General features: G+C 47.4%; 2 long non-coding RNA genes across 9 annotated transcripts; one reads left to right on the top strand and one right to left on the bottom strand.

The window, feature by feature from the left end:
- LOC120611419 (uncharacterized) lies at positions 1–18,864 on the bottom strand. 5 transcript variants are annotated; one of them, XR_005655183.1, is made up of 5 exons: positions 18,415–18,863; positions 12,591–13,861; positions 11,803–12,032; positions 9,883–10,060; positions 1–2,431 (listed from the first exon to the last, which is right to left on the bottom strand). It is a non-coding gene; the product is annotated as an uncharacterized LOC120611419 (long non-coding RNA). The 5 variants fall into 5 exon arrangements; XR_005655181.1 differs by lacking the exon at positions 1–2,431 and adding an exon at positions 3,809–9,416; XR_005655185.1 differs by lacking the exon at positions 1–2,431 and adding an exon at positions 3,809–9,416 and having other exon boundaries at positions 18,584–18,863.
- Positions 14,030–26,142, top strand: LOC120611420 (uncharacterized). 4 transcript variants are annotated; one of them, XR_005655188.1, is made up of 3 exons: positions 14,030–14,803; positions 15,421–15,631; positions 19,876–26,142. It is a non-coding gene; the product is annotated as an uncharacterized LOC120611420 (long non-coding RNA). The 4 variants fall into 4 exon arrangements; XR_005655187.1 differs by having other exon boundaries at positions 14,030–15,040; XR_005655190.1 differs by lacking the exons at positions 14,030–14,803; positions 15,421–15,631 and adding exons at positions 16,653–17,223; positions 19,629–19,703.

The raw sequence follows: 26,142 nt of genomic DNA, 5'->3' as shown, positions 1-26,142 counted from the left end.
TATTGGTCAAATATTCTTTAATGCTCAAGGTTTCGCACTGGACAGAAGACAAGGCTGTATTGAGTAAGGGGTGTTCTTATATTTATATTGGGCTTTGTAATACATAAGTAAAGGATGGACCCTTTTTAAAGAAAAATTTCTTATATATATATATATATGATGTACATCTAAATTATTTTTTGTGTTACTTAAATATGAACAACTAAAACTAGGTTCAGAACTTTATACTGACGGATCTATTATAAAACCAAGATAAATTTACAAATTAGATAAAAACAAAATGACAAAACCAATAAAATTCAGACTAATAGCATTAATTTAATATGATGAATGATGTTGCTTTGTTGAAATAAAATAAGTTGGGTTTCACAATATAAGGAATAAAACTCTTGTCTGATTTTATATGCTTAGAATTCCAGTTGTAGATTCAGGCTTTGCGGGTTAAAATCCCAGCTCAGCTTCTTATCAGCCAGGTGACTGTGGGCAAATTCGTTAACTTCTCTGAGACTCTGTTTCCTAATAGGAAAATGGAAATAATAACAGCACTCATCTCAAAGAGTTCTAGTAAAGATCAAAGATGGTACCATTCTTCGATTACAGCACCTTGTACATAACAGGGGCTCAATAAATGTCAGCTATTATTACTGATATTATCTGTTTTACTTCATTAACACTAATGAAGAGGATTTCTATTTTCCATAAGTGTTCTTTGTGAGGGATTAATAATTTCAATAAATTGTTTTCAAGTGGAAGATGATCGAACTTTATATTTAAGCTAACTCTATGAGTGAGCAATCCTTGAAAGCTAATGTTGATGAGGCGTCAATTACTAACAGTATAAAACAGCCGTGTCATCTGAAGATAAGCTAAATTTGAGGCAGCGTTAAAATTTGCCTTCAATGAATAGTTCAAACGATTATTGCTAGAAGTCTCAATTCATTGACCACTTTTTAAAATATGTGAACTATCACAATTAGGCATTATTTGGTCAGGTTGGGCTATGAAATAGACTGTTTTCATTTGGTTAAAATATCTTTGAGTGCGTGTCTGTGTGTCTGTGTGTCTGTGTGTGTGCGCACACGCACACGCACGCGTTTTGTCCAATTCCCTCCGACCGCCTTTTGTTCTGTGCCGAGACATACTTTCTCATAGGCCGGTCTTTATTCTGTGTTTTGGAGAATATATTTTCTCCGTGTTCATATTTCCGATAACAGGGATGTGGATTAATCTAACTTCCAGTGCGTCTTTGGTTCCCTCCAGGAAGCTCCGCAGAAATGTCTGCCACTGGCTGTGCAGGAGCCACCTGGCGAGGCTCCTCGCCCTGGGCCTAGCATTGGGTGCGGGGGGTGTGTGGGGGGAAGGGATGTTGCTCTCTATTTGGCAGGAAGAGCAACTTCCAGAATACGGATTACCCTAGGGGGGCAGAAACATGGCCCCCGATACTTAATATCTAAGGGCCACGTTCGGGGATCTGCCTGGCGACAGAAGCTCAGAGGGGTATGGCTGTTAACTACTTCTTCCCCAGCATCCTGTAGCTGGTGTAACTACTGCAAAGGACCTGTTTCATATATTTGAATTTTTAATGATTTTTTGTTTGTTTGTTTTCAAGAGAAACGACTGTGCCATCTCTACAAGTTCAGTCTTAAGACTACTCCAGCTTTTAGGCAGAATGCTCCTTGCTTGTTTCAGGGGTTGATACAAGGCTTATGTAAAAAAAGTCGATAATTACACATTAAAAAGTAACTTACAGGACCTCGGATTCCTGGGGTCCTACCTGTAGGATGCTATTTATTAATATTCAGTGCATTTTTTCTGACTCCTGTTTTGGATACTGCATCTGTCTTTTTATGTTCCCATAACCAGAATGCCAGGGCCAGTGGGCTTTAATGAGGAGTAATAAAGTATTTATGTAACATTGTATGCAAGCAACAAGACTGAAAAATCTTCCCTGTTACTTTCTCTCTCTGTTTTCAAAATGTAGTTGGAGGAAAAAGAGCAATTTGGGATCAAGCTGGTACTTGAAGAACTGGCCGATTTGGAGCAGTTCAAAATTTTTAATTAAAAAGCCTTCTTGCGTCCCCGCCCAGGATAAGCATCTAACCACAGGACACACTTTGTCACACGTTCGTTCACTCTACTTTCCTCCTCGTAAGCAAACCTCTCATTTTCTTGTTCTGGGATTCATTAAAAGGAGGAAAACATGTCCTTTGTCAGTGGTCCACCCTTCCTTAGCTCGGGAAAGTAAATGAAACTCATGGCTGAGGTGACTCCAGGCAGAATGGAAATGCCAAGCATTCCGAGTCAACTTTTCCGGAGTTAGAACTCAGACAGGGGCTGTGAAGGATCCAGTCTTCGTCTTCTTTTTGTGGACGGACAGATCACAGACAGAGCCATGGAACCGTCATTTAAGATACGGGAAAGGTTTCTGTGCCTGAGGAGGAGTCAGGACAAGAGAGATGAGAAGGAAGACACGTTTCCAGCTGTAAAAATCCAGACCTGGCCTTCCAGGTTAGCCAAAGATGATTCTCTACCTGAATGCTATAGCCTTTGCTGATACCTGGCCAGAACTATAAAAAAAAAAAAAAAATGCTGTTATTAATTGAGCACCTACTGTATATCCAGCTCTTGATTCATATGATTTCTACTCGTCACAATAAACTAGCAAAAAAGGTAATTTTATCCCCACTTTGTAGATGAGGAGGACAGGGCTCAGAGAGATTTGAAACTTGTCCAAATCGCATGCTCAGTAGATAGTGAGTGTGGGTTTGGAACCTAGCTCGGCTTGACTCAGACCTTGCTTACCTTGGCTTATTGCATTTTCTTATACATTCGATGAGTCACACCATAAAATGGTATTGAAGATGATCCCTAGAGATTGCGCTGTTATACTTAAGAGGCTCCAAGAGCCTCCTGAACCTATAGACCATTTGTGGTGAGGTGGGAGAGGCAAGGTGGTGCCTGCTCACAGGCGCTGGGCTAGAAAGTCAGGGGCTGGGTGGTCTGGTCCCTGCTTTGCCTCCCAGACAGCTGGGAGTAATCATGATGACTTAAAAACAAGAGCTGCTGTTTCCAGTATTGAGCCTGTACCATACTGCAGGCATCAGATCTGTTATTTTATACACTCTACAGCATTTAATTTTCACAACCCCTTTCCCAATTCACTCTTAAAAGAAAATTTATGATTAAAATAGTAATTTCAAGAAGCCCTTTGGAATGGTAGGGTAAGTCAGGACCTCTGAAAATCCAATCTCCATAGCAGCAACAAGAACACTGTCGAAAATTGTCATAATCAAGTTTTTCAGAACCCTGGAAATTAGCCAAAAGCTTGCAACGATATCCGGAGCTTTATTCAAGAAAGATGGCTAGATCTGGGTGAGAACAGTGAGCTTTGTGGAGTTCTCACTGGCCTTGTTTGAAGCTTCCCTTAAGCTCCTCGGTAACCTTGCAAATCACTAGTCATAACTATAGTACCTGTCTATCCAATGGCATATTATTTGGCCATAAAAAGGGAAGAAGCACTGATACGTGCAGCGATGTGGATGAACCTTGAAAACGTTATGCCAAGTGAAAGAAGCCAGACACAAAACCACATACTGAGTTTCCATGTATGTGAAATTTCCGGAATAGGAAAACACAAAGAGACAGAAAGTAGATTACCAGTCGTCTAGGGCTGAGGGTAAGGAGTGATGGGAATGAGGGCCACTGGGTACGGATGGGGTTACTCTTTGGGATGATGACGAAATTCTAAAATTAAATCGTGGTGATGGTGGCCCAACTCTGTGAATATACTCAAGACCACTGAACTGTATGCATTTTTAGAGCATGCGTTTTATGGTATATAAGTTATATCATCATAAAGCTGCTATACAATAAAAATGTAAAATAACTAGTTCATGTCTGTGATACAAAAGAAATTAAACAGTACAAAAGTGCCTAGAATAAAAAGTAAGTTTTCCTCCACTCCTGTCTCCAATCCCCCAAGCGGCTCCCTCCCCCGTTTCACTGCGAGTCCTTTCGGAGATTTTTCATGCATACTCAAGCACGTAAGTCCATGCAAACTTCCATTTGTATAGAAATGTTACCACACTGCAATCCTCTTCAGGCTCCTGCTTTTTCATTTAAACATTAACACTTGGCAACCATTCCACATTAGTACATATGGATTTGTTTCATCAAAAAAAAAATTGCTATAAACTGTGTTTTTGTACGAATGTGCCATAATTTGTTTTTCCAGTTCCCTAGTGATGCCTATATTTAGGCTGTTCCCAACCTTTTACTATTAAAAATATCCAGGATCAATAAATGTTTGTATTTTAGATGGGGGTAGATATCGCCAACTGCTAACCCCCTGTAATCGCTCCTACGCCGTTGGCCAGAACTCAGTCCTAAAGCAATGTTTACCTGCAATAGAAGCTTAGAAATACGGTCTTTATTCCCGACGGTGATGTATGCGCCTTGTTAAAAATTTAATTCTAAGGGAAAGAAAGATAATAGAGATTGGGGATAAGAGATCTTCCTCGAAACTTCAACGTCTTTGACTTTGAAAAACACTCTCTCCTGTCCTCTTCCTGAGCCCCTGTGAGGAGGGGCCTCTACTTCTCGCCTCTCCTTTCTGAAAGGCTGGGGTTCCCAGGGCGGGATGGTTACCTCTCACCACACACACCCTCCCAGAGGCACATGCATTCCCACTGACCTAACTGCCATCCGTCTATGTGCTGAGCACTCCGCACCCCTCCCCACCCGTCTGCACCTCCTCCCTGGGCCCAGGCAGGGCTGTCAGAGTTCTCTACTACTACTTGGCATCTCCTTAACCATGAACAGAACCACCCCAGGCCTACTACTTCTGTCTCCGTTCGAAATCAAGGTCGTGTTAGATGTCTGAGCTGGAATTCACAGGATTTAGGTGAAATCCTTGTTCTCTAAATCTCAGGTGACCCTGGGTCCCTTGAGACTTTTCAAAGGGTGACAGTTTATCATCCTGATGGATGTGACTCCTGAGGCAGATGCCTCTAAACTGGTGATGAAATTCTCATTGGCAGGTTTGTCCTGAGTGAGGTTCCTTCTACTTATTATAGGATGGGTTACTGGGGGTGATGGTGGGGGTTTTGCTGAACCTGGAGAGAACTGCAAAAGATGTCTCAGATTTGTGGGGGTGGGTGCTTAATGTGTGTCAACATCAGTCGGGATTTCTCCGTGGTTCTCAGCCTGGGACTTTACATCTCGCACTCCCCCAATGCTAACAGGTACCACGTGGTAAATAAATTCTAAGAGGACAAACTAAAATGCTCCGTTTTCTCTGTGACATCATCATATCATCCAGGTTAGCATGGAGTCCATGACCCTAGAATGATGATCCCAGCACTAAGAACCCACTGTCCACTGGACATCTCCACTGTCTCTTGGGATCTGGGTCAGTCACTTATCTAGAACTCACACTGCCCCCTGCCTGGCTGCCTGCGGGCAACTCTCCCCCACAAGGTCTCAGCTTCAGTAAGATCCGAAGCCTCCCCTGACCCGCTCATGGAGAGTTTGACCACCCCCTTCTTTATGCTCTGACACTGCCACCCACCCGCATTCCTACCACCTGTATCCCATCGCTATCGGGAAGGGTACAATAGACTCCCAGGTTGTGTTTCCTTCTTCCTTCGTTTCTCTTTTTGTTTTCTGTCTTTGGGTGTCTCGGTTAGATAGTGACTTTTCCATTTAACAGCCTTTCATTTGTGCATAACTAGTTGCAGATCCAGCAAAATCAGTTTTCTGTTGTGAACGATGTCTGAAATGCTTTGAAAATATAATGAATCAATCAATATTGGCCCAAACCACTTGATCGTGAGCTCTTAGTTCATCTGTTATTTGTTTTCACTAAATCTCTGACTTCTCGCCAGTTTCAAGCCTACCCTTTGCCAGGTCGTGGGCGTCTGACACCGATTCCCCTGAGCCTTGTATGATGTAGGAAATAACAGTGATTAAAGGAGGCTCAGAGGCCACCTAGTACATTCTCTGCGGCCAGTGGAAAGACTGCAGCATTTGGAATGAGAAGACTTAGCTTTTTGTCCCGGCTCTGCCTCTTAGTGGCTGTGTAATTGTAGAGAAGTCGGTTTGTGTGCCTGACGGTTTCTCTCATTTCTAAAGTAATATTCCCTCACAGAAATGTCTTTGGCAGGTTTGCGTTTGGTCCATTAGTCACTTCCGGTGCCGTGCTGGGATGTAGAGAGGCCTCAAGAGGGATGGAGGCCTGGGATGGATAATTAGATCAAAATTACACAAATAAACCTTCAAAGTCAAAATTAATAAACTTTTAAATGTCTGAAAGATATAACAATAGAGCCGCTCCCTTAGTTATTAAATTTAGCATTTATGAGACTTTCATTACATTAGAATGCAATTTGTAGATTTTATTGTTTTACTTTGCAAAAATTCTTGAGTAGCTAGATGATTTCCAAGAAATGAAGGAAAAGTCAAAGTCCTATGATGATCTGTGGGTGCCTTTCACTATGAGTCTTAGGACTCACAGGGATCTTAAAATGGTGCTGGCTGTGAAGATTCAGGGTTTTACATATGTGATTAGTGAACTGCATTAACTACTCAGAAAAATCTACAGGAGAAATGCTTGCCCCGAAAGGCCATCGGCCAGGAACCTCCGAAAGCCACCGAGCCAGTGGTTCCCAAATAGCGCTAGTTCAAATTCCTGGGGAGGGATTCAGGGTGGTGCCTGGGAACGGGTATTTTACCCAGCATTTCAAGTGACTCCAACGACCGTCCTTCCATCTCATTTCAATTCATTTTGTCCTTGGTTTGCCCTTTTGGAAAAGAGCCGCCCATCACTCTCATCTAGATCACATTTCTTTATGAACTTGACTGCTGCCAAGTCTCTCTGAGCCAGGCAGGACGAGCCCAGTGCTGTTCATCGCGCAGCCCGGCACAGCTTTGTCTTCAGCCCTTTGCTCCCCAAACCTCCAATCCATTAGAGCTCACTTCCCAACACACCCTTCCCCTCACCGGAGTTCATCATTTGCACTGTCCTTAAATTTCCTTCTTAACTCTCAGATGTGGCTGGAACATCTTCTCCCTTCCCAGCTCTTTCTTTCCAAGTCACAGCTTCTGCAAAATATTTTCTATTCTAGTTTTGCAATAATGGGCAGTAACAGGGACTGTGGGGTAGGAGTTGCTGGGAGCCAAGAGACTGGAAGTAGGAAATAAGCCGTGTTGGATCCTCCTGAGACCATCGGCAGAGCCAAAGTTATTGGGGTGGGGAGGGGACGAGAGAGGTTTGCCTTTGCTCTTCTGAGCACTTGACCTTTCCCGTGGCAGGAGGTCAGCTGATGGACAGAATTATAGAGCCAGGTCGGGCCTGCTCTTCACCGGAGGTTGGAAGGAGGTCGTCTGCTGGAAATGTGACGCTTTGTATGTCGGTCTTATTTTGGCTGCAAAGACTTATTTTGGTTGTCTTCCTTCCCTGGGGAAGGCCTTCAACCGCAAAGTCCATGTTCTTGGTTGAGTTGCGTAAGGAGCGTGCCACAGGAATTAGTCAGCGTTTTCCAGTGGGCCCGTGGAATACCTCAAAAATGGCAGATTTCATTGTTTTTCCTGGAGTGGAGCTAATTATAGATAGATAATTAAAATTAAGATGAGTCTTCTTGTCGCATAAGGTATTCATCATGCTCAGATTCTGCCTGCTGATGGCACAGCTTCCGTGACATTTCACTGCAGTGTTTCTGAGTGTGTGGCTGGCCAGTGATTCACGTACATCAGAATCACCTGGAGGTGGTTGTTGAAAATGCACATGTCTGGGCTCAGGGGCATTAGCACAGAATGTTCCGGGTGTGAGGCCTGGGAATCTGCATACTTAGCTGGACTCTCAGGTGATTCTTAAGAATACCCAAATTCAAGAGTTGTTAATTAAATGCGTACCTAGTATGTGCTAGAGACTTGATCTGATTAGAAAAAAAATCTTGACAACAATCTTATGAAGTATATATTATTATCTCCATTTTTAAACTGAGGCTTTGAGACGTTAAATAACATTTCTAAGGCCACACAGCTAGTAAATGGCAAAGCCAGGATGCAAACTCAGGCCCATCTCATTCTAGAGCACATGCCTTTCCGACCTGCCCCATATTCTCACAGAGGAACCAGTGGCTGCCAGGCCATCCGTGGGGCCTGGGACACTTGTGACAGCCGAGACAACATTGAATGGGTATGGGAGAGCCCCTGCAGAGGCCCTAACTCTGTGGCAGCTGTGAACACCCTTCTCCGATTATTGCTGTGTTTGTTCTTTCCCTGTGGGTGCTCACAGCTCCTAGGAGTCCCTGCTCCCTCCCGTACTGGCTGCTCTGCCTGACCCTGGACACCTGGGGTATTGGAAATTCTGATGGTTAAAAGCAAATGGTGACAGATGCTGTGGGGAACCCATCTGACACTCCTTTGCTCTTTTGCCAGTGTTGGGTGACTCTGCTTCCAGAAGGGACGGTCCCCACTCCAGCCCGAGGCGGGTAGTTCCTCATTAGCTCAATTATGCTGGGAGTTCCAATCCGCTTGCCAGCGATTCAGCCACGGGCAAGAGACCCAGTTCTTGTCAACGAGATGACAGAAAATCTGCTGAGTGGTTTCTGGGAAGGATTCCTTCCTTGTGAAGAGCTGTTCCAGCTGCTCTACAGGAAGCGGCCGGGCAGTGTGACACGCGGCACAACTGCAGGGGGCGCCAGCAGATTGGATTCCAGTGGACAGAGGCCCTGGGAGATGGACAGGGGTGATGCTCACGCGGAAGCGAGGTGGAGGTGTCCCCTGGTGCTGGCAGATGTCGTGGTGGTTGGAGACGGTTTCACCTTCACCCACAGAAACCTGGGCCTCCTGGTGTCTCCAATCTCACACGTACATGGAAAAATCAGTCGAATAAGGATTTTAAAACACAGAACTGTCTCAATGCAGCAGGCTTTCCGGTTAAACTGAGCTGCTCCCTGTTTAGCAAAAGCCCAATTTAGCATCCCCTGAAGGTAGTTCACGGAGGCTCCCAGGAGAGGGAAGACAGCCAGGTTTGGGATCTGCGGGGGAGTCGAGCGGGATCTCGGCGGCTCAGGACACTCGCAGCTTTGACAGAGCCGTCCCCAGCCACAGAGGCCGCGAGGACAGTGGCCGGGCCCGCTGACCGGCTCCGCTGGCACACAGCTCAGCTCGGCTGCCGCCTCACGCTTGCAAGGCCTTGGCTCTCGGCTCTCTTCCTTTCCCCTCGGCCTTTAATCGTCCACTTCCTCAGGACATCCATCCTCGTCTGGCACAGTTCCGTCCGTTTGCCAGGATGGCCATCTCCTGTCTCCACTGCAAGGAGAAGCTTCTGGACCCTCCTCTTCCCGGCAGGCCTCACTCCGCACCCCTCCACTCCCTGCCTTAGAAGAAGATGCTGATCGTTCTCTTTGAACCTAATACAACAGAGCAATCAATTTTAAATGTTTTTTTTTTAAAATACAAATTCCCTCTCCAATTAGGGCAATTAGGTATGATCGATGCAGAGAATGAAGAAAGAATTCATCAAGAATTCTTTCAAGAATTCATCACAGACGAATCCCAGACCAAAGCACTCCTGACCCCAGGGTGACCACTGTTTTAGGCTTCTACTTCCTCACTTATTTATTTTCCATCTTCTTAGTTTAATATTATTATCACCATTAAAATTATTACTACTCATATCATCATCGTGATCATTATTGTTGTTATTTATGATTATTTTTATTATCGTTCTTATCATAAATAACTATCGAGGTTGTTGTTATACATAAAACACTGAATAGAGTCCTCTGTTCACAGATGGTGTCCAAGTTAATGAAGATGACTAGGACAGTTTCCCTAAGGACATAGACACACTTCTGTTTCTAGCTGTCACTGTACCTCTTCGTGTCCCTTTGAAGGATGAGACTCCTGAAATAGTCCAGGTCCCTCTGGAGGCAGGGGCCACCTCACACTTGCAGAGGGTGTCCTGTTCCCTTCCCAGCTCGTGGAAAAATTTTTGAAGCTCTTCGTCCCTCATGATTCCAACAACCATATGTGCAGGCCTCGTAGGACAAGCCTGTCCAACACAAAGTTTTTGAAGTCACCTTGGGGCCCAGTAACTGTTCTTGCAGGGCTGGAGGGGTTGTGGATGGTGTCTTGGCTTTGTGAGACTCTATATTTTTTAAAAATAAACTTGGAAGCCAAGGAACCTCTCCTTTCTACCTAGAATGGCAGAGGAGGGCTTCATCTTCTGTCAGAACCTCCAAAATTTTTTCTAAGTTGATATATGAGCTCGGGAGTGGCCATTGCTCACAAACATGAGCACAGAGGGTATCCTAGGACCTCCTGAGTCTCAGGTCACCACAGAAGGCTGCAACTGCACTGCAAGGCACAGAGAGGGACATCCGCCTACTTGGCCAAGCTCAGAATTTTCTAAGTCCTCCATCTGTATTCTGTATGTTCAAATAATTAAGCAGAGGCATGGAATATATAAGGGCCCAAGTCGAACTTCTAGAGATAAATGCTACACTGTCTGAGATGGAAAAGTGCAGTGGATGAGATCAATAACCAGAGTAGATTACAGAAAAATTAGTAAACTCAAGACAGTAGAAACTACTCAAAAGAAAAAAACACAGGGAAAAAAAAAAAGAATTTAAAGATTAACAGATCACCAGTGAGCTGTGGGATAGCTCGCATCAACTTAATCTATGGTATTGCAGTCCATGAAGGGAAGGAGAGAAAGACAGAATAAGTATTTTAAGAAATAATGCTTGAAAATTTTCTAACTTTTTGGAAAATTATCAATCCACAGATCCAAGAAGGTCTAACAAAACTCAAGCACAAATAATATGAAGAAAATAATGCGCATCATAATCAAATTGCTCAAAACCTGTGATGGAGAAGAAACCCTAAAACTGGCTGGAGGAAAAAAGACACATTATGTACAGAGAAACAAAGAAAATGGCAGACTTCTGATCAGAAACGATGCACGTGAGAAGTTAGTGCAGCAGCATCTAAAGTATTGAAAGAAAAAAACAAAACGTCAGGAATCCTATACCCATGAAATATCTTTCAAAAATGAAAGCAAAAAAAAAAAAAAAGATTTTTTCAAAGATACAAAAGCTGAAAGAATTCATCACCAGCAGACCTGCACTATGTCAAAAGAAGTCTTTGAGACAGAAAGAAAAAATAATAATACCAGAAGGAAATTTGAGCCTATACTATAATAAAAGCATCCGAATCTAATTGCACTAGAAATGGAAACTCTGTGACAATGCAGGCCTGGCTCGTCTCTGCCCCACCACTTCTGGGATCCCAGCTTGGAAAACTCAAACGGCTGGCGGTTGGAATCATCTAGACATTTCCTCACTCGTGTCTTACCCCTGAGCTGGGATGACTTTATGTGGGCATGGCTGGGACTGGTGCCTGGGGCACCTACATAGGACGTCTCCCGTGGATTCTCACAGCATGGCGTTTGGAGTTCCCAGAGGGAGCACCCCTACAGGAAGAGTCTCGATTCCAAGCACCCTGAGAGGGAAAAGGAGAGGCTGCCTGGCCTTTCGTGTCCTAGGCTTGAAAATCACGTAGCAATACTTCCGATGTCCTCTGCTAGCCGAAATAGTCAAAAGCCTACTCAGATTCAAGGGATTTAGACCCTATTTCTCAATGAAAGAGTGGCAAAGAATTTTGGGCCCATATTTTAAGCTGCCACGTAACCCAAAACCCAATGCATTATACCAACAAGCATTTGTTTAACTCACGCTGGGCAGTTTGTGAGGTCTGAGCTAGGTGTGGCTGATCTTGGCTGGGCTCACTTACACATCTGCGGTCGGTCGGCAGGTTGACTGAGGATTGGCTGGTTTACGATGGTCTCAGTGGAATGGCTGGGATCACTGGGGCTTCTCTCCGTGTGGTCTCAAATTCTCTAGCAGACTAGCCTGAGCTTGTTCATATGGTGGCCTCGGAGTTGCAAGTCCGTAAGGGGTCAAGCCTCAATGACTTGCTTCCTATTGCTATCATCTTATCGGCCAAACTAAGGTCCATGTCCACTGCCAAAGGAAGTAGACACAGAAAGAATTAGTGCCCATTTTCACAATCGACCGCAGGTAAATACTATGATTATCCTCCTTTTACAGAGAAAACAGTAACAAGTAGGGTAAGTAACTTGCACGAGCTCTCGCAGCTGGTAAATGAAGGAGAGAAGCTCTAACCCAGGCTGCAGAGTCTGTGCTTGTGACGATTATGCTCACCAAGGGGGTGGGTGAGTATGAAACCTGGGGAGTGTCAACTCAGGCCACTGGGAAGCGGGGATATGGGGTGACCCGTAACCCTGGATACTGGGAAGTGTATCGAAGATGCTTACGTCTCACCGAGTGGCTGTGTGTGTGCTTGGGTCGAGGACTGTAGAAGCAGCTTGAATTTGGTATGAGGAAATCTAACAGCGATGGGACTATTTATAGATATGGAAGTGGGGGAAAAAAAACACACAAACCGACAATTTGGTTTCACTGTGGAAAAGCAATCCCGATTGCAGTCATATATGAGACTCAATGATTATTTCTGCTCATTACAATAGATTTTCTAGCAAACACATATTGAACACGTACCGTTTGCAAGATGCCATGCACACTGCCGTGAATTATAAAAGATGAGTCTTGTCTTCATGAAGTATACTGTCCAGTGGGACCAGAAACAGAAGAATGATTGTACATCACAGCGCCGTGTCACTGATTTAAAGTTTTGATTACAACCAGCTCTGATGGACTGTGCTCCGGCTCCTTCTGCCCCTGCTGCACGATTATCCAATCACCAGTTAAAAAACTCTTGCGAGTTGATGCGATGTGATGAGTGTGGCATCTCCTACCAGCTGGAGGCGGTTCAGCTGGAAGGCCTCGCCCGCTAGGCTGTAATCAGCAGCCGGGGGATCCGGATCCTGTGCCCGAGGGAGGATGTCAAACTGGACACTTGCCCCCGACATGGTTTGAAGCTTCCCAAGGCTGTACGTGTCCTTGCTACTGGGTTGCATTGAGAGCTAAATCTCCCTTCTCCTTGGACTTTGCGTCCTTGGGCCCGGTTTTTGGAGGGCATTCAGAGGTTTCCTATAAAATATTCATTCCAACCGAAACAGGAAAAGCCTGCCAGACTCTCAGCAGCCTCTGGGAGGTTGGTTTTCTCAGTGGCTGGAACCTACTGAGCCTGAATGATAGAGCTGGCACAGGAGGCACAAACCCAGAGTCCGAGGAAATTAAATGACAGACACGGGGTTTGCTGCACAATGGACCTGCAGTTATTAGCTCACGGTGAGAGTTTAGCTTTTAGGGACTTTTTAAAAAATGTGATTCTACTCTTCTGAAAAATGTAGTTTCGAAGGATTAGAGAAACTTTTAATATGAGGAAGAATTTTTTTTTTTTATCATTTATGTCCTGTCTACTTTAAAAAAAGGTTTTAAGGGGGCTTAAAATATTAAAGCATGTGTAACGTAGAGCAGTGAAAACAAAGATAAGAAGGAACTCAGAAGCCAGGGCTGAGGGCGAGGCGGGTAAATTTAGTGCTCGTTCCAGAAGTTACTAATTCAGGACATAAAGGAGGCTGTGACAGATTGTACAGTTCATGTTGCCCGATTAGAGAAGAACTTCACGAGAGATGAATATTTTCCAGGTACTGAATTTTGAGTTTTTTTTTTGTGTGTGTGTATGAACCCTTGTATTAGGGGTCTCGGGTAATCCCTTCAGCAGTGAGTTTGTAAAAGACATAAAAAATAAAAATAAAAACATCACCTAAGAAAATTAGAGCAAGCATCAGTATCTACCCACAGGATGGCTGGTCCTTCTCTGAGCTCCTGGAATTCATTCACCCGCTGCCAATCTCCCAAGGTAACTAAAGGCAAAGAGAAACTCTACTAAAATTGCTGTATGAGAAAGCAAAACACGACTGCAGGAGAAGCTGATAGTCATTGCTGGAGTTATGAGAACACGGACAGAAAACTGAATTCGCAACGAAAGTAATTACAGAGGGTGCGAAGCCCTGTTATTCCCAGAACGCAGACTTCAGATCGAGTGGGATCACGTTTAGGCAAGACTTCAAACAGCTTTCCTTTCATCTTTTGTCTGGAGCGCTGACACCGATATCACTGAGGAATTGTGATTAGGGAGCTCGTTATCAGACCGAGATAACAAAAGAGATGACTTTCCCCTTCACTTACGCCAGCCAAAAAAGAAACGTAATTATTGGAGAAACGGCTTTGACCTTTAGATAACTGGTAGTATAAGAAAACATTACCCCTTTCCAGCTTAGGGTTTAGGAAGAAAATATCACAATACTTTACCTCTTGAGCCTAGAGCACCTGCATCAGAGGCGATGGGTGAAAGGACGTGCCAGAGCCCCGTTCCCTTTGCAGGTGAGCCTTTGAAACCTGGCTCCGAGGCACGGGCCTCACGGGAGTCAAAGGCATCATGGGAAAGAGCTACTCTGTCCTTGAGAACTCGGCTAGGCCGCGGGGGAACAGGGCGGGGCCCACTGTGAACTTGGAAGCTGGCTCTTCCGGGATTTCTGCTGGTGCCTTAATCTTTGCATTCATTCCTAGGCCTAGGTCATTCAATGAAAAAGTGCATTTTGAGCATCTCTCTGTGGCCAGGTATTGTGCAAGGCGCTCACATCATGAAGAACAAGGACAGACACATCTCTGTTCACTTGCAACCACCCTGAGCAGCCAAGAGAAGCACTAGGAAGGGCATGAACTGGTCTATTGGGTTCTGCTGGAGGCTGGAGGACTGATGAGCTGACTTCCTGGGGGGTGGGGCCTGGAGCAGGCGGTGGCTGGTAAGTCAGAGGGTGGTAGGGGCGGGAGGGAACTGTGTCCCCTGAAGAGTGTTCACAAAGCCCCTGGAGGCTGGAGAGAATAGAGTTCCCGTAAACAAATGCTCTCAGGCTTTATCCCAAGAGAAACAGGATGCCTTTATGGTGTCGTGAGCAGGGGAGGATATGCTCAAATCTGGGCTTTGAAAATATCACTCTGGCTGCAGTTTGGAGAAGGAATTGGAGAAGGGCCTGAATCGAGTTAGTACTTGATCCCTCTGAGTAACTCTGATCTTACATTTCCGTCAAGCTCACGGTGATTAATTAGGATACAGCCGTGGTTTCCAGCAGTCAAGATTAGAGTGACCCAGCACTCCCGTTGGCCTGGAACTGTCCCAGTTTGTCTGTGGCCCTGGTCTTTTCGTTCTCAAGAGTGGCTGGGTTTGGTCAATGAATTATACCATCAGTCTCATTAGAATGTTTTTAATTACTGTCACAGACCGGCCGGCCAGTAAGAGCCATTGCCGGCTCTCCTTCCCAGAGAGGCTGGCATTAGGGCAGCTCTGGGGACGATCGGTGAACTGGCTCCACGGCGTCTCCATGACCCTGGGTTCTCCTTGTTTCTCTGTTCTGCCTCCCAGAGGGTCAGTGTCACCGTCAGCCTGGCTCCTCTCCTGGTGACAGCATTGCCTCAGCATCCACCCGACACACCATCTGGAGGGAGAGACGGTCGCTTCCAGCAAATCTCTGCTGTGCCTCATCAGCCCAAACCGGGTCCCCGGCCACTGCTGAACCGATGCTGGAGTCATTTGAATGCCATTCTGTGTCTGCACCTACACCGTCAGGCATGAGGTAGAATTACCCTGTTCTCTGTCTTAGATTCATCAGGGGCCTCCCCATTTTGGGTCCACCTCTCCCGAAGTCCACGGGCTGCATGAGGTAGGGGAAGCTACTTAAGTGAAAATCGGGATTTCCTTAGGAAAGCAAAAGGGGAGGACGGGTTCTGGAAACAATCCACAGCAGTGTACAACACGTGGCACTGGCCACTGGTATTCTTCTGTTGGTGAGGCGTTGGGGGGCTTGTTTGGAGGTTCTAGCATTGTACCCTGGACAGAAGAATAATCCTCCTTTTGCGGGGGAAGGTTGTTCTCTCTGACCGAGCATACAGCTTTGGGAGAGATGCCCATGGACCAGTGAGGCAGGGTGGGGACACCTACTCAGCTAACCAGATCAGCCAAGTCAACCTTGGCGATCAGTGGGGTGACAGATATCACAGCCAGATTGTCCTCACACCCACTGTAGCATTTTGGAAAGGATACGCTCTTTAAAGGAGAATGAAATCTCTCATGACTCTTATTAGCAAATCTTTATGATGCGACGTACTCGAGAACATTCAAGAATCGGGAGACTTAAGTGTGGACTTGATTAGATTCATTTCGGAAGCTGAAATGTACCTCTAGTTTTCCTTTCTATTGTTTTGGCATCCCCGAGCTCCTGGCGTGACATGTATGTGTCCCCAGTGGTGACTGCCTTCACGACGTTATCACCAATGAGTTATCTTCACCCGGAACCCAGACAGACTGAGACAGAGTCAGGAACACTAGCCGTAGCCGAGCTTGTCTCTCAGCGTCTAAATGTGCTTGGGTCTGTCTTTGACGTCTTGGCTGAATTCCAGAATAAAGCGTAAGCTCTTTGGGGTTGACCGTTAGTTTGCATGTTCTGACATTTGGTTCTCCTCCATGAACGTAAAGAATCAGGCTGTTTTACCCTGAGCTTAGAAATCGGTGGGGGTGATTTTTTTCCCCCTTGATTCTGGAGCTGCTTAAAAAAAAATCTTATTTTCTTATCATTCTAGCTACTTCCTAAAAAATGAACGGCCGGAAGGGGAGTCAATAGTGGAGCCGTTGCTCCCTTGCCAAGAGGCGAGCGTTTCCGATAGGTCAAGGGACACCTGGCAGGTAGCCACGCCTGAGCCCTTTGCAGTTGCCCTAGGAGCAGGAGACTGTGGAGTGTGTCTTACGGACAGGGCCTGGGGGTGGGGTCCCAGTGGGCCAAGCCGGAGGAGCTGCGGCGAGGAGGCCCTGCAGGATGTCCCGGAGGAAACACTGCCCCCCAGCGGCACTGACCGCCAAGACAGGGCTGATGGCACCAGCCGTGTGCCGGCTGAACCTCCTCTTCCCGCTTCTCCTCTTCACGGCACGTCGGAAGGGATTGGGGACTGAGAGAGCCCCCGCCTCGCGCCACACCTCCGCGGGAAGGATTCATCACTGCAGGCAGGAGTGTGGGGATGACGTGGAAGTGGATGAACATGGATGGGACAGAGATGAGTTTTTTTAAATCACCCTGTCATCAAAGAAATGTGGAATCAGAATAAGATCATTGGAGGACTGTAAATGTATGAGAAAAATAAAGCGATTCACATTTGTTCAGCATTTAATGCCAAGGTAAGCTTGTTCCATAAAGCTGTTAGCTACATACATCTAGGATGAGTGATGTTAAACTTATCCAGCTTTTATTTTTTTAATTCAGGACTTCCGAGCTCATAGATGCAGAGTTTCTTTATTATGGCAAAGTCTTTTGTATCTTTCATGTGGTGGCGTCTTTTTAGGATACACAGAGAAATAAGGACATAGAATTTGAGTTCAAAGAGGCTTGTGATGTGTCTCTCTATGTAGCAACAGCCTGCAGCACCATCCTTAAACAGGCCCGTTCCGCCTCAGTTCCTTGCATGTGACCTGTTGTTTCAACAAAACATTTATGGAGCACCTACTGTGTGCGGGGCCTTGTGTTAGGGGCTGGAGAGGCACGACAAACCTACTGCCTTGTGGACGTGCCCCATCTAGGGGGTGCTGGGCAGTAAATAGTACGACAGTACAAGAATGCGGTGACCTCGTGAACTGGCAGGGAGGTCAGGGAGGCGTCGAGGGAGAGAGAGGGCCGTTTCTCCTTCCGCAGCCTGAGGAGGGACAGGAGAGCGGGACTTGGGTGTAGATCTGAGGAAGGCCTGCTTGGCGAAGCGCAAGCTGCTTTTGACAAATAAGCGGAGATGACAAATAGCAACCTGAGCCGACCCTGGTTTCGTCGCCACGGCTCTCCTCTCGTTAGCTCCGGAATGTGTGCCGTGCCGGACGGAAGCAGGTAGAGCCTGACTGCGGACCAGATGTCGCAGCTGTTAGCTTTCAGAGAACAAAACGTGGCCCTGCCAGTGTGGTGCCGACAGCGACGGGAGTGTTGAGCAGCATCCGCAAAGTTATTGGACATTGAATTTGCTTTGTGTTGGTACTTTTCCCCTCCTCCCCCAAAGAGGCAATCACGGAAGCATGGCATAAATCACTTACCGGCGAAATGAGACAAATTTTCTCAAACGAGGTGCAGCCTGCCGCTCCTTCTAAATGCCGAAACGCTATAAATCAACAGGCCTAATGGATTTTGTCCTGTCTATTCAATATCTTCTAGGGCATTGAATTTAGATTGCGATGCATCAAGGAAAACAGAAAGAGCCTCCAGCAAAGCACACGAGCTTGAACATTTTCGCAATAAAATCCTCCAAGCAGAAAGCTTTCTTTCCTCTTCATTATGCGGCCTTCACCGCTTGTCCGCCTGCTGGCCCCCCTGTCACAGGCTCAGAAACTCACCTCTGGGTGCAGTGGAAAACTCACGGCTGCCTTGCAGCTGTGGGACCTCGGGCAAACATCATCAGCTTCGAGCCACGGCTTTCTTAGCCATCCAAGGGACCTATATAGGGCTACTGTGATTATAAACGAAAAAGAGGTTGCAAAAGACACGAGACAGCTCTTGCCTTACCAGTGTTGCTTGAAACAGGGTAGCCCTCGTGATGGTTATTTTTAAATCTTGATATCCTGCTCCCTTACCCCCTGCTTCTTTACGTCTAGCTGCAAGGACGGGCAGCCAGCGTCCCAGTCCTTTTTCGGGAATGGCCGGCTAGTCCCCAGGCTGAGCGGGGCTCTTCTCCAGGCTGAAACAACGGGGGTCCACCCTTGCTGCTCCGCGCCCTGCAGGACCTGGGCCAGGCCGGCCGGGCCAGCCGGGATGTGGGGCCTGCCAGTTTAGTCACGAGGGTTGTTATAACTCACTGCTGGGGACACTTGGCCCTGGAAAACAAAGCTGTGTTGCAAGATTTCTTCATTCTTTGGTTGCACACCATTAAGTTACTCATAAATTTAATGGAATCTGAGTTTTTCTCACAGATGAGTCACATGGCAGGAACACAAAAGAGTTGACCAAACCCAGTCAGGACTTTGATTTCTTTTAGACTTTATCTTGCTTTTTCCCCCACTGTTGATAGGTCTTTCATCCCAGATACAGATAGGGTTAGCTTCTTTATGCCAGGAGTTCCCGAGGGCTTAGAAAGAGACTCAATTCAGAAAAGCAATACTCTTTCTGGTGCAGCTTCAGAATCCTTCTCTACTCAATACTCTGGAGAGCTGCCAACAGTCCAGCAGTGTAGACGTAAGGGATAAGATTCAGCCGCCATCCTGACGCTCAGACAACTGTGTGAGCCTGAATTTAGGAGCTGTCAGCTGCGTTGGGGTGGAGAATGACCTCTTTCTTCTCTCCTAAGATATAAACCATCAGCTACTTCTCACCTAGTGGTTGGCCCAGAAAACTGTTTTAGAGAGAGGGGTTGATGACATTATTTTCCGAGGTCCTGCATTCCCAATTAGTTAGGCCACCGTCATTTCAGAGATAATACCGATCAATGAGGTATTGCCTTCGTGAGCAAAGCAAAGCTCATTCAGGCAGGAAGCGGGCATCTGTTGTCATTTGGGATGATGGCTGCTCAGGGCCCCCTCAGAGGGACACCTCCGTCCTCTGGTCCCTTTTACAGATTGAGGATGATCTGATGGAGCCCCTGGCAGGCAGAACTTGTCTTCGAGGGCTGAGCTTTCATGAGCAATCGGAGGTGAAGGGAAAGGTGAGGGTGGGCTAGAGAATGAGAGGGAAAGGGGGCGGGGTGGGGCCCCGCGTATTCCCCGCCCCTCTCGGAGAGCAGGTGCCCTGTGTAGATGATATGGGCTCAGCCCCAAGATCCTGTCACACAGCTCCCAACCCTGACATTGTTTTCTCATCCACAGGCCTGAGTAACCCGGATCTGGTTGCACTTCTCCTAGGGGCAGACTCCTCCTGCAGAAGGGTCTGTTCTGGCTGCTACAGGTTCCTGTTCAGCAGAAGGTGGGAGGCAGCTTCCAATTAGCCTAAGCAATCGTGGTTGCCCCGTGCTGCTGGTCAAGGATTGGCTGACCGATCCAGGCTAAGCCGGTCGGGCTGTACCATTCGCTTAGATGTCCCTCTGACGAGGGAATGTTTGGGGTGAGCGTTTTTGAGCTAGGTTTCCCCACACTGTGCCTCATACTTGCTTTGTCTTTCTCTGCCCCTCCATCTGTGAGCAAGAAATGACCACCAGACAACCTGTTTCTGGTTGCCCCTGCCATAGCTGATAACCTATTCTCGAGGTCACCGAGGTTCCTTGAGCATCTTTTAAATCTGTAAGAGCTAAGGAAACACTGTGGAGGTCAGTGGTCCATGTCTCCTTCCTCCCCCGGTGACCTCATGCATAGCTGCTTGCTCTCCCGTGCAGGAACCAACGGAGAGAGATGAGGCTGGGAAGTCCCATCTGACCAAGGGAAACGTAGTAACTGCACAAGGGAAAGCCTTGCCCAGCCAGTGTGTTGGCCTCACTGGCCTGTTCTGTGTCTGTGACTGGGAATTTCAAGATAGGGACCGTTTGTTGGAAAGGACCCTATCATTGTGTGCTAGGTGATGCCAGCTCAGAGAAGCCCACTGTCCGGGGGGACGGATGGCCCTGTCCTCCTCTCCCACCTGAAATCCCAGAGCATTTGCAGGGCTGGGCTTTGGTTCCCATCTTAGGGAACTGGCGGCCCACCTCCCTAAGAACTGTAAATCACAACGACAGAGATAAACACAGCTACTACTAAGAGCTACTGTATTAGCCATGTACTCCGCATGGACCATCTCTGCTCCTTAAGCGATCCTGCAGAGCATGAGACAAGGTGCCCACTTTACAGACGAGGAAAACAGACGCCTGCAGACACAAAGGAGCTCGCCCGAGAGTACATCGTTAGTAAGAAGTAGAGCTCGGAGCCCGTCAGAGGTTGGCGGGTTCATAAGTCATACCCGCTGGTGCTGGGCGGCTCCACCACCCACCATGCCAGTGTCTCCCCTTGCCTGCCAGCCCACTCCAGCTCCCGCTTGTCGCTGGGGTCTGACCTGGGCAGTGGGAAGGCAGAGAAGGCTCACTGTCCATCAGCCAGCTCCCTGGCCTCCAATTTAATTGACTGTTAACAACCAAAGGCTCACAAAATGGCAGGTACTGCATTGATATCAATGCCCCGGTGACTCTAAGGAGAAGGGCCTAGAGAAGCGCTTGGGGTTTATTGAAGCACGTGGCCAAGCGGAAGGTCTCTGTCCAGGCCTTCAAGTCAGGGGCCAGTGGCACAGCTGACGAGCTAGCGTACGACGGATGTTTCAGAGTTCTTGTTGGGGGTCGGAACCATGATGCAAGCTTTCCTATCTATACTTCTGTCACGACGCTCTGTGAGGTGGTGCCGTTTCGAAAATGGAAAAAGTGACACTCGGAAAGATTGAGTGACTTACCTAAAGTCACAGAGCTCCTAGGCGTTCGAACCAGCACTTTAATTCAGAGCTGTCTGAATCTAACAGCCATGTTCTTTACGTTTGCCCGGGCTCCACAGTGCAGAGGACTTTTCTGCTTGTAGACTCACGTTTTTCTAGAAGCCAGAAGAAGACGACTACCCCAGAAAAATTTGGTGATTAGAAAAGCAGCTTTTTCCATATTAATAAGAATGAGCACCAGGTGCCTGGACTTCTCAGGTAAGTCTGACCTCACCTGGAAGACATCAGAGCCTGGATGCCTCACCTGCCCCCCCAGGTGGTGGCTCTCAAGTAGATCCACGAACGTGCAGGCACTTTTGCTGTGGATTGAATTGTTTCTCCAAGTCCACATGTTGAAGCCCTAACCCCCAGTATGTGGAGAATGGGTCTTTAAGGAGGTTAAATGAGGTCATGACAGGGGCCCTAACCCATAGGACTGGGGTCCCTGGAAACAGAAGAGATATACTTGAGAGCACACACTCTCTCTCCTCTCCACACAGAGAAGAGGCCACGTGAGGACACAGAAAGAGGGCAGCCATCTACAATCCAGGGCAAGAGGACTCACCAGAAACCCACCTTGAAGGCACCTTGACCTCAGACTTATAACCTCCAGAAAATAAGTATCTAAACGTTTAGGCCACCCAATCTGTTATGGCCACCCAAGCAGACCGATACAGGTTTCTTTAGAGATCTTTAAATCCCACATTCTAACATAGCTCAAGGGTTAGAGCACAGGCTTGAGAATAAGTGGGGTCTAAGACTCATTCTGGCTTCCCGGTTAACAGGGACCTTGGGTTTTCCTGTGCTCCCAAGAGCCAGTTTCATAAGATTAGCATGATAATTCACTGAAAATGTGCATAGAAAGTGCTTATTATGATGGGTGGAACATATAAGGCTGTTATTATTGTTCTTGAAAAGTAATCTTTACTCTGAAGGAGACGGCAGATGGCATTTTTTACTGGTCAAGGAGTTCTTGGGTTCAGTTGCTCTGGGTCTTTCCAGCTGTAGTCCAGGAGTTCCCAAGTACATATTCTTTGACCCTAGGGCATCCTTTGGGGTAAGTCCAAGGGATTTCATGGCTTATTTCCAGCATATCACAAAGTTTGTGAGAAATCACCCACTTGCCTGCAATGACACCACACTGGCTGATCAACATATCACGTTTCTTTGCTTTTAGTTAGAATTAAACCAACTCACCATGGAAACACTGCTTATCTCTAGGTGTCCGGAAGTTGAGATCAGTAGATATACATGTCCTTGATTTATAAGAAAATTGGAACATAGAATATTTATGATCTCATCATGAACCCCACAGGATTCATGGAAAGAAAATAAAAAGAATCCTAGCAGGTGAACAGGTGAGGAATCTTTGCTGAAATTGCTATACTCGTTTTGGGATATTTTCCCAGAAATTTAATAGTAATATCGTGCGTTTTGATTGAGGGCCTGCGTGCGCTTTAATAATTACATGTGGTTTTGCTACACTGCGCTGATTCACCGAGGCTCAAGGCGTGTAAGGGTGCGTGGAAGCTTTGAATGCGTTCCTCGCCCTTGCCACTGTGCCTTCGACCCTGGGCTCAGCACCTGGTGAGGACGCCACTGCGTGCGCTGGCAGATGTAACTCTGCACGCCACACAGGGCGTGGACTGTCTCCAGGGCCGTGTCTCTGCATTGTCTTTTATGCGGAAGGCAGGATGGCGTCCTCTGGTGGGGTGTCCTGATTAATCAAATTTGGCACATTTAGTGGCCTCAGGAAAGGCTCCGAGCCGACGCCCGTATTGCTTCACGTCTCCGATAGGAAAGGAGGAGTCTTTGTTGTAAACAGTCCAGAACAAACCATCCAAGGACACGTGCCAACGGGGTCACAGAACACAGGACACGTGACCCTGTATAACCAGGTCTTTCTAGTGCTTTGACATCCGGGGCTTTGCAGATCCCGAAGGACCACCCCTCCCAGGACCAGTGGATTTCTAGAGGTATAAATGACTTTCCCAGAGTGAGCCTTCCCAGCCAACCAACCCATCCAGAGCCCACCCCCACCCACCTCCTCCATCTGGCTGTCACACTCTGGGCCACTATCCGCCTGCCCTAAGCAGCCCAGGCCCAGGCACCAACACTGGGGACAGACTGTACACTCCAGTGCCCATTGAAATTACTCAAACTCGCCAGTCCTAATCCTGCCTACCCCGCCTCACCTGTTCCTTCCTGAGGAAACCACAGTGGAGGCTTCTCTCTCCCCACCTCCATGTTCCCAGTAGGCCCTGGGGCTTCCCCGTGTGGCTCTGCGTGGTCGGCTCTGCCTCCTGCTTCTAAGGGAACTGTGAGCAGAAACCTCTGCTGTCATGACAGTCGTTTTCATGTCTGTGTCTTACCATATCTGATTAAAACAAATCCTGGTCACCCTTAAAACAAGCTCCCAGGAGAGGAGATGAGTTCAGAGACACCCGCCCTCAGCCAGCTTCTGGGGGTTACTCGCCACCTCTGGTTGCAGATTCAAGGCAGGAGCAGCAGCTCTGCAAGAAACGGCAACATCTGTGGAGAATGGCTGTTCAGATCCCACCTGAAGGATGTTTAGCAGCTGTGCTAATATGGCTCATGTTCTCAGGCTTGTAGACAACGTGCATTCGAGAACCCTCAGCAGAAGCTGTAGATGAGGGTGGAGGCAAATTTCAAGACTTGCCTTCCCTGTCTCCACCTGGACTCCCATGAGGACTCGTAAGAAAAACAAGAAAGTGTTTTGTATTCTCACATTTTCCTGCATCTGTTTATTTATCCATTTGTTCAAATACTCGTTGGGTGTCTGCTAGGTGCCAGGCCCTTCACTGGGCACTGCAAGTCCAAAGGTAAATGAGGCTCTGTTTCTGCTCTCATAGACTCGCAGGCCAGTGAGTGGGGAGGCCGTTATAAAAACAGAAAAAAACTATTGAAGAAGAGAAACTCTAATAAAGGAACGTGCCAGAGAGGGATAGAAGAAGGGGTTAGGGAATGAGAGGGGGTGGTCAAGGAAAGCTGCAGATGGCACAGAGCTTTCAGCTGGGTCTTGAGGGATGAGCAGAGTTTGTCAGGACGCCGGGGGCGGGGGTGTCCAGGGGAAGTGAATGGAGACCTGAGCAGGCATCACACGTTCAGGGACGAACGGATGGAGCAGAGCATTTGGAATGCGAAGGAGTGGAAGAGGCTGAAGAGGTAGAATTTGTACGATGTCTCGGTTTCTAATGCTACATAACAAACTGTCCCAAAACTTAGCCGCGTGAGTTAACGCTGATTTAACGCTGATTCGTTACATCTTGTAATCGGTTGGCTGGGCTCATGGGGGAGGTTCTTCTGCTCCGTGGAGTGTTGACTGCCTTCAGCTGGGACCTCAGTTGGAATTGAAACACCTAAGATGGTCTCGCTTATGTGTCTGGTGACTTCGTTGGGGGTGGGGGTGAGGGAGGATCACGGAGGCTCACTGGGTGACCACCAGGCCTCTCTCCAGCAGGGAAGTCAGCCTCCCACATAGTGGCTCAGGGATCCAAGAGTACAGAGGCAGAGCTGCCAAGCCTCTTGAAGTCCAGGTCTAGAACTGGCTAGCATCCTTTCTGCTGCATTGTGTTGGTCAAAGCAAGTCACAGGACCAGCCCAAGTTCAAGGAGAGGTGGAGACTGCACCTTCACATGTGGCCAGGAGAAGTTGTTTACAGACAGCCCCCACATATGCCATCCTAAGGAGTTTGGGGGTTGCCCTACAGATGATGTGGGGAGCCGGTGAAGGGTTTAAGAAGGGAGGAACGCGGTCATACTTGCATTCTAGGCTGCCCTCTAGCTGCAGTTTGGAGACTGTGTTGGAGAGAAAAAGATTGTCATCAGAAAGGACCTTCAGGAGGTTGCCACCTGTGATTTAGGCAAGAGGTGATGTTGTGGGTTGAATCGTGTCACCGCAAAACATATATTGAAGCCCTAACCCCTGGTACCTGTGAATGTGACCTCATTCGTAAATAAAGTGTTTACAGATATAATCAACTAGATGGGACCATTAGAATGGGCCCTAATCCAACTCGACTGGTACCCTTAGAAGAAGAGGAAAATGCCTTGTGAAGACATAAACGCAGAGGACAAGGCCATGTGACAACAGAGGCAGAGATTGGAGTGATGTAGCTGCAAGCCCAGGACGCCAAGGACTGACAGCCACCACCAGAAGCTGGACGAGGCAAAGAAGGATCCCCCCAGCATCTCAGACGGAGCGGGCCCAGCCGACACCTTGATTTTGGACTTCAAACCTCCGGAACTGAGAAAATAAATCTGTTCTCTTAAGTGGCTAAATTTGTGTTACTCAGTTGGCTAAATTTGTGGTGCAGAGCTCAGAGGGACGCAGGTGCCCTGCTAGTCCCGACCTATGTGTCCACCCTTTGCAAAGGGCAAAGGGACGGCCTCCCCTCAACCACACGGACCGAGAGTGGGCAGGGTGGTCCACCAAAGGAAAATCAGATAGCCAGGCTGTGGGGCAGACAAAGCAACATTTCTCTTGCATACAGCTGCCTCTGTGTGGCTTCGGCAATCTAACTAGGGCTGGCAAGACCAGCTCTTACAGCGGAAATGAAGAACAGGAGCCTACAGAGCAGCTGCCAGGCCCGAACCTGGTGCCATCATCCCATGTACCTCCCTCACCCTCACTCAGTCACTGAGCTCCTTATACCTCAGAAATAACTGCAGACTGTCCTCCTCCCTTCC

Source organism: Pteropus medius, unplaced genomic scaffold (genome assembly GCF_902729225.1).
Source record: "Pteropus medius unplaced genomic scaffold, Ma_sr-lr_union100, whole genome shotgun sequence".
Classification (NCBI taxonomy): Eukaryota; Metazoa; Chordata; class Mammalia; order Chiroptera; family Pteropodidae; genus Pteropus; species Pteropus medius.
Note: the sequence above shows the minus strand (reverse complement) of the source record. Positions and strands in the feature narration are given on the sequence as shown.